The sequence below is a fragment of the Otolemur garnettii genome, unplaced genomic scaffold, assembly GCF_000181295.1.
Source record: "Otolemur garnettii isolate 467f Iridium unplaced genomic scaffold, OtoGar3 scaffold00172, whole genome shotgun sequence".
Classification (NCBI taxonomy): domain Eukaryota; kingdom Metazoa; phylum Chordata; class Mammalia; order Primates; family Galagidae; genus Otolemur; species Otolemur garnettii.
In genome coordinates this window covers 3,675,087-3,683,430 of record NW_003852567.1, presented here as the reverse complement: position 1 = coordinate 3,683,430, position 8,344 = coordinate 3,675,087, and positions in this window count along the sequence as shown.

Below are 8,344 nucleotides of genomic sequence, written 5' to 3'. Positions count from 1 at the left end.
AAAAAAAAAAACAAGATCCCTGAGATCTTAGGACAGTCAAGGGTTTCTTAGATATGACACCAAAAGGTTAATCAATAAAAGACCCAATTGATAAATTGGACTTCAAATTTAAAGATTTTACAATTAAAAGACATGGATAAGGAAATAAGAAAATAAGACAGTAACTGGAAAGAAATTATTTTTGTACAGTATATATTTGATAAATACTTTTATCTATAGAATATATTTTTTTAACTCTCAAAACTAAACAGTAAGAAAACAGGCTGATTTTTTAAATGGACAAAAGATTTAAACATATACATCACCAGAGAAAACTGGAACTAATCCATCAACACATAAGTGCATATATGGAAGTCAATTCTGGTGAAAATCAAGCTGGGGAAGGTTTGGGAGGGGATGGGTAAACTCACGGCTCTGAGCACAGTGCACTCTGCGTGGGTGAAGGACACATTTATGTGCACGACTTTGATCGGTGTGCACAATGACAAAGTATGTAAACAAAAACATGCACTCTAACATTCTGAAATTCAAACAAGAAAATCTACGGATGTCAAATAGGCACATGAAAAGGAGCTCAACATCATTACTCATTGAACAATGCAAATTAAAATCGCAATCAGATATGACTACACACCTATTAGGACGACTAAAACGAAAAGTACTGACCATAGCAAGCATTTGAGAGAATGTGGAGGACCTGGGACTCAGCCCTGCCGGGGAGAATGCAAAATGGTGCCGCTTCATTGGAAGATAGGTTAGTAGTTTCTTTAAAAGCTTAACATAATCCTACCACATGATCTAGCTATTGCCTTTCTAGGTACTTACCCAACAGAAATGGAAAAGCATATCCACACATAAAACTTGTAAAAGAGTGTTTATAGCAGCTTTAATTATGACAAGCAAAACTTGAAGCAACCCAAATATTCATCAGCAGGTGAATGAATAAATAAATTCTGGTATATTCTACAATGGAATGCTCCTTAGCAATAAAAAGGAATAAACTATGGTTATATGAAACAACATCGATGAATCTCAATTATGAAGGAAAGAAGTCAGCACCATACATTACATACTGTATGACTTCACTTACATAAAATTCTGGAAAATGCAAACCAATGTATAGCGAAAAAAAAAAAAAAGAAATCAGTGGTTTCAAGGGGTGAGGAGGGTATGGAGAACCAGAAGAGATGGATTACAAAGGAACATGGAAAAGTGTGGGAGTGGTGGAGATGTTCATTTTTTTTTATGTGGTAATGACTTCACAAATACATACATATGTCAAAACTTGTCAAATTGCCTACTTAAAATATGTACAGTTTATTACATTTGATTATAAAGTTGTTTTAAAATTCCATTGCAACCTACATTTTTCACAACATATAAGCAAATAATATAATGAACAGGTGTGTATTAATCACTTAACTTAAAAACAAATTATTAAAAAATATTTTTAAGTTCTTAATACCACCTTTTTAGTGAAGAGGACCTGCAGAGATCACAAAAGCCTACATTTACTTTTTGTGCAACACATTTTCTAGTTGTCATTGCAGAATAAGGGTTTAGTCCTTCCCCATAAACTCTTTCACCATCTTCATAGGATGTCAGGCTCAAGGACCTCCTCTGGTAAATAGAGAGTCCCTTTATCTAACCACACCATCCTCTTCTTAGCTTAAAATAAGCATGTCTGGACTGGCTCCAGGGCTGCACACCTAGGGAGGGTACACCTCTGCTCCGTGAGAGAGAGACAGGGCAGAGACGGCTCTGGGCCAACTCAGGTGCACTCGTGGCTCTTTTTTCTTCCCAACTAACTGATAAAGGTAGGACAGACTCTCTAGTTCTGCTTTAGTCCTCTGGGCTGTTCCTCTTTTCATGCATTTTATAGTCCCTGCTGGAAATGACAAAGTCCGTGCTGGAAATGAAAAAAAGCTCAATCTGTCAGCAATATAGGAGGAAGTAAATGCATTTTACAGGTTCCAATGTTATCTTAGCAACTGCTTTTCTAAGCATTTTGCAATAATTCAGGAAGAAAGACCTACTTCACAATTATATGACCCCAAAACATCAAAGAATTCATGTCAGCCTGAAATGAAAAGGATATACCCTGCCCTAAGATTAATCTCCAGAAGTAAAATAAACAAACAGATTTCTAGGTAATTATGCCTCTTACAGATAACATCAGGATGTGGACCTCTCCAGGGCCTCAGAGATCACTGCACCCAAGACCCTCCCTTCACAAACAAGGAACTGAGGCATGCTTGCTTTATCATTTTTCTATTTCAAAAACTGTTTTAAATCTCTAAGAGGTCACCAGAGTTTGCCCGTATGTATTTTGTCTCTTAGTGCTTTGCTAATGGCTTTTCAAAACTTTCCAACTGTAGAACAATAAGGCTTCAAGACAGAAACAGTGGGATGGATCTCATTCAGTGGGGCTAAAGTAAACAATCTAAGAAAGCTAATTAAATTGTATCCCACTAAGGGACAAACCAACAACTGCTTCTCATCAAGTTTTCCCAGTTTTCCTGAAATTGATGCAAGAAAAAGAGATCAGTTGCCCACTCTTCGGCCATTTCACAACTAGCACAACATACACAACCCATAAGCAAGTGACAGATTATTGATGGTTTGTTGTTAAAGCCCTAAAGCGCCTCACTTGCACAGACCAGAAAAGCTGGCATGCATGTTGGTTATGAGGATCTAATAAGATCAAGTGGAAGCAAGATAAATAAGCCTGTTATCAACACCACCGTAAAGTAATCTTGCAACAGTAAATGTGTAATCATCTCTCTCCTTATAATGCCTTAGTAGTTCCCCAGTACCTTGGCATAAAGTTTAATTTTCTCTATTTCTCTATACAAAGCCCTTCGTAACCTGCATCATTTTTAACATGAGGTATAACTAATATACTCAAAAGGGTACGTATTTAATTTATATATGTTGATAAATCTGGACATAAGCACATATCCATGAAACCATTACCTCAATCGTAATAAACATATCCATCACCTCCAAAATTTTCCTTGTGTCCTTATGGGTTTTTGTTTGTTTTGTTTGTGATTTGGTTTTGTTGAGTTTGTTTCATGGTTTAAAAAAAAAAAAAAAGCACTTAAAATGAGATTTACCCTCTTAACAAATTTTTTAAGTACACAATACCATATTATTAACTCTGGGTACTATATTTCACAGCAGCACTCTGGAACTTATTCTTCTTGTGTATCTGTAACTTTCCAGCCATTGAACCTGTCTCCTACCTGCTATCTTTCTAACTTCATTTCCTACCATCACCACTAAGACAATAATTATCACCACTCTTTATCCCAGCCCTGCACCCTGCATTCGAGTCAAATATTTGAAATTCTCCAATCAGGTCTTGCTCATGCTTTCCTGGCTGGCTCGTCTGCCTTCCTCTTTCTTGGATGGGCTCCTCCTCTTCCAGCATCCCAGATCTGCTCTGCTGAATTCTTACTCCTCTGCAGTCAGTTCCCAGTCGGGTTCCCAGTGATCCCCACTTCCTGTCCAGTGTAATTCCCTCCCCTCCAGTATAGATGAATCTAGTGACCCGCTTCTGATGAACAGATTATGGCAAAAGTGACAGAAGTCACTTCAGAGATTAGATCTCAAAAGACTCTGGCCTGGGTCTTGCTCCCATTCTCTCTCTGCCTCTTTTCACTTGCTCACTGCAATGAAACAAGCCGTGGTCTTGTGAGCTTCCCTGCTCAGAGGCTCATGTGGCCAGAAACTGAAAGAAGCCTTTAGCTACAACCGGAAAGTAACTAAGACCCTCAGTTTAAGAGCCTGTGGGGAACTGAATCCTTCCAACAGCCACGGGTGAGTCTGGGAGCAGATCCTTCCCCGGCTGACATGTTGACTGCAGCCTCCTGACACACCGGGCAAGAACCTCCCACCCACCCACCCCATGCCCAGACTCCTGACCAGCAGAAATGGAATAAATTTCCTTGTTTGAAGCCACAAAGTGTGGGGGCTTATCTGATCCCATCATCTTCCTGGTATCTACCAGCCCAGAAGGAAGCAGCCCCTCTCTTGTCTAACGAGCTGTGCCCTGTACCTGCCTCTGCCGTGGAGTTAGCATGTCTGTGCTTGTTAGCAGCTTTGTCTCTTCCATTCGACCTGAAGCTCTTTGCCATTGGGAACATGTCTATTATCTTTCTGTCACGAGATCCTAGTACAAAGCATGTTTGTGAATTAATGAATGGAAGAGAATTAAATTATAACCTACTTACAGAATTGAAATTTTTTTTGTCAAATTTACTTTCTTCCAAGTAAGGAAGTATGCTGGGAATTATTAGAGTACCCTCTGAGAGGTCTCTTTTTAGTCAAAGATAATCCTTACTGGCAACATCACTATCTAGTGTGAGGGATGTTCAAAGGGACACTTCTTGGGTGGTCAGAATTCAGTTACAATGGAAACCATTCAGGCCAAGCATTCTCAGAGAGGCAAATCACTCAGTTGGGATGGGGGGAAATCACCTATTGATTTACTTTGTCGCTTTATAACTGCTAAAAGGAGGTCTCTTCCAGGAGGAAGACATCAGAAGGATGGGAGGGTTGATGAACCCGTCCCCAAGAACAGGGGCATAGGTGAAGAATTTCACAGGGGTTCTAGGTTGTTGTTTTTTGGGGGTTTTGTTTGTTTGTTTTCAGAATGAAATTATAAAATACTCATCAGCAACTGTGCTTACTATGTAGCTACTGATACAGGACAGGTGGCGCCCTAGCCCGCTCAGCCGAGCTGGGTTGGAGGACCCACCACCTCCACCTTGGCGGTGCTGATGCAGCGGCAGCTGGCACAGGAACCAGCGGGCCGGAGCGTAGGCAAGGGAGAGAGCCTCTCTCCTCCACCGGAGGCTCCAGTAGCTGAAAGGACTGGACAACTGCTGAGGAGTCACCGGCACCGTGGTGTCTCCTTCCCTTTACATTTATGACTAAAAACGGAACCCCCATTTCCTATGCCTAGGTCAATTTCATGTAAGTTTCCTAGGCCTCAATTCTGTGAATGGACTGTGTCCATTCATTAGTACATTCATTCACCTTCCGTCCACAGACGGAACTATGCCCATTCATTAATGCGTTCATTCACCTTCCCCCAGTGGAGGGAACTGTATCCATTCATTTCCTGGGCTCAACCCATGCACCTATATATACCACTAAACAGAGAGACGGGGAGAGAACAACGGAGAGAGCTTTTCTCTCCCGACTTGGATTTTCTCTCCCTACCAGGAACTTTAGTGTTTTTCTATTGTTTTCTGTAAATAAATTCTGTCTTGCCACTGATCTGTGGTCTGCGGATTTATTCTTCAAATCACCAAGACCAAGAACCTGAAAATCCTTTCTCAGGTTTGATGAGCCAGCCAGGAGAAAAGTAGAAATTCCAGTATCACTACCCTCTAGTTTTGTTTCATATTTTGATTAACATTACAATGCATAAAATCAAAAGGCCTTGGATATGTCTGGTAGAAAATAGAGTGCATAGAGACTAGGCCACTCTGTTGTGTGTGTAGGAGGTTTGGGCTCGAAAGAGGCAAAAAATATTAGAAAAGATGGAAAAGCAAGCTAACTTTCTGAGGCCAGCTGCAAGGGAAGAAAGTAAAAACGACCAACTACATTCAGCTGGTATCTTATGTCTCATTTGTCACCACATCAATTCTTTGCTAGAAAGTTAAACAGTGTTTTCATGTTACAGTTTCAGAATCCCAGGTTCAGGGGAGTCCAGATTACAGAGTGGATTCCTTTGTCCTAGATTATAGACATGTAAACAATAAGATAGTGGCTTAAACCCAGTTTCCAAGACTTCAATCCCATATTTTGTCTTCTTAGTGCATAAAGTGTTAACCTAAACTTCAGTTTGCTTTTCCTTCCTTTTTAAAGAAGCTTTTGCTGAGTGTTGCCTCTGCCAAGCTCTTTGCCAACAGAGGCACCTTAAGACGTGGCATGGGGTGTCACAGTGGAAGATCCAGCACTTAGAATTAGATTGCTACCAGTAGCTGCCCTTATATTTAAGAAACTTTTTCTCTTGATAGTTTTCTCTGATACTGATGTGGGGCGCATGCACCCGGGCTTGGTCAGCACCAGCCAGCCAGGAGGACCTGCAGAGCCTTCTGGATCTCCGCCTTGGGGTGTTGGTGCAATGGACTAGGGGAGGCGAGAGCTGAAGAACCAAGTGAGGGAAATAGGGCAAGCACTTTGGAAACCTGCGGGTCCCTAGTTGAGGGAGACCAGGGCAAAGCCCATGCTGTTGCTGATGCCAACCCTCAGAACCATCTTTGAACCTAGAGAGTCCTCCTCTGGTTGCACTACTCCCCTGTGAGCACTTTACAGGCCTAAGGGTGTGGGGACCTTTCATTTCCTAGGCCTAGACAATTTCATGTAAGTTTCCTAGCCCTGGACAATTTCATGGATGGACTGTATCCATCATTAATGACCTCATTCACCTTGGCCCTAGAGGAAGGGACTGTATCCATTGATTGATACACTCCTTCATCTTACCGGTTGGAAGACTGCATCCATTCATTAATGCACTCATTCATCTTGCCCAGTGGAAGGGACTATATCCATTCATTTGTTACCAAGTCCTGGCCAAACGTAACTACAAAGGACCCCTGAGACTATATATATTCCTAGACAAGGAACCCAGGCAGAGGGGGGATTTTTTTCCGACTTCGTGTAGTGAAGCTTCCCTTTGCCAGAAGCTCTGTTGCTTTTTTCTATATTATTTCTGTAAAATAAATCCTGTCTTACCATTGATCTGTGGTCCGTGGATTCATTCTTCGAATCTCCGAGACCAGGGACCTACTTAGGAAGAAATTCCCACAACAATACTATCTAAATTTTTTCTGCCATATGCCTGTTACAGAACAAATATTCTAACACAAACAAGATTCATTTTGTCAAGTGTAGGAAAGGCAAGCTAAAGGAATGCTTGCGTTAACAACGTTTCCAACATTAATAAACACTGAAGCCCATTTAGTAACTTACTTTATGGTACAAACTGTGCTCAAAGTAATATTATATTCACTCATTTCACATTTCACTACACAAAGCACAACATTTGATAGCTTGGGGTTTTAAAATCTCAATAATATCAATATGAACATTTGAAAATTCAGTCAAACACATAGGAGATCCCAAACACACATATGTAGACATTGTATAGCCACATGTCAACCTTTCTTTATCCCCATTACACAAACATAACACTAGGAATTCAATAAATGGTGCACAAGGTTGATGCCTTTCATATGCCACCCCCATTAATCCTTTCACCAGCCCTGTGAAATAGATGTTAATATACCCAATATGTAATTAACACATGTTGGCACTTACTATGTGCCAGGCATTGTACTAAGCATTTAATATACATTTTCCTGTTTATTTATTCATTCAATAACTTTTTTTTTTTTGAGAGTCTACAATGAGCCACAGATTGAGTTAATCCCTAAGGACACAACAGCAAGGAAACCAAACAGGGCACTGTCTTTGTGGACCTTGCTCTCCATGTGGATGGAGACAGCAAGAAAACAAACAATTGCAGATTATGTCAATGCTGAGAAGGAAAATAATTAAATGAAGAAATAAAAATGTGGGGCGATTAGGGAAGTCTCTCTAGGGAGGTGACATCCAAGCCAGGGCCAGAAGAACAGGAAGGAGACAATCACACACAGACCTGGGAGAAGAAACCCCAGAGCAAGTGCAAAGGTCCTTGGGGGCCTAGCCTGGCTTGCTAGATAAGCAGAAAGGATGCTGCAGGTATGATGGTCCAGGAAAAATCCAGAAAGGCAGATGAAAGTCAGATAAGGCAGGGCCTTCTGGTTCCTGGTGAGGAGTTTTAATTCTATTTTACAACCATGTGGAAGTGCTGAATATTTCAAGCTGAGGTACGGTATGATTTGATTTGTACTTTTTAAAGATGATTCTGGTTGCTGTGAGAGGAATGAACTTTAAATTAGCAGTAAGTAGAAGTCTGTGCTGCCATCCAGCTTGGAGATTTTAGAGGCCTGGGGAAGGGTGGCAGTGTGGCTATGGAGAAGGAGGTAAAAAATGTATGTAGTAGGGCGGCACCTATGGCTCAAAAGGGTAGGGCACTGGCCCCATATGCCGGAGGTGATGGGCTCAAAACCAGCCCCGGCCAAAATAAATAAATAAATAAAAGTTGTTGCTCACCATCCTTAATCATCAGAGAAATGCAAATCAAAACTACTCTGAGATATCATCTAACTCCAGTGAGATTAGCCTATATCACAAAATCCCAAAACCAGAGATGCTGGCGTGGATGTGGAGAAAAGGGAACACTCCTACACTGCTGGTGGGAATGTAAACTAATATGTTCCTT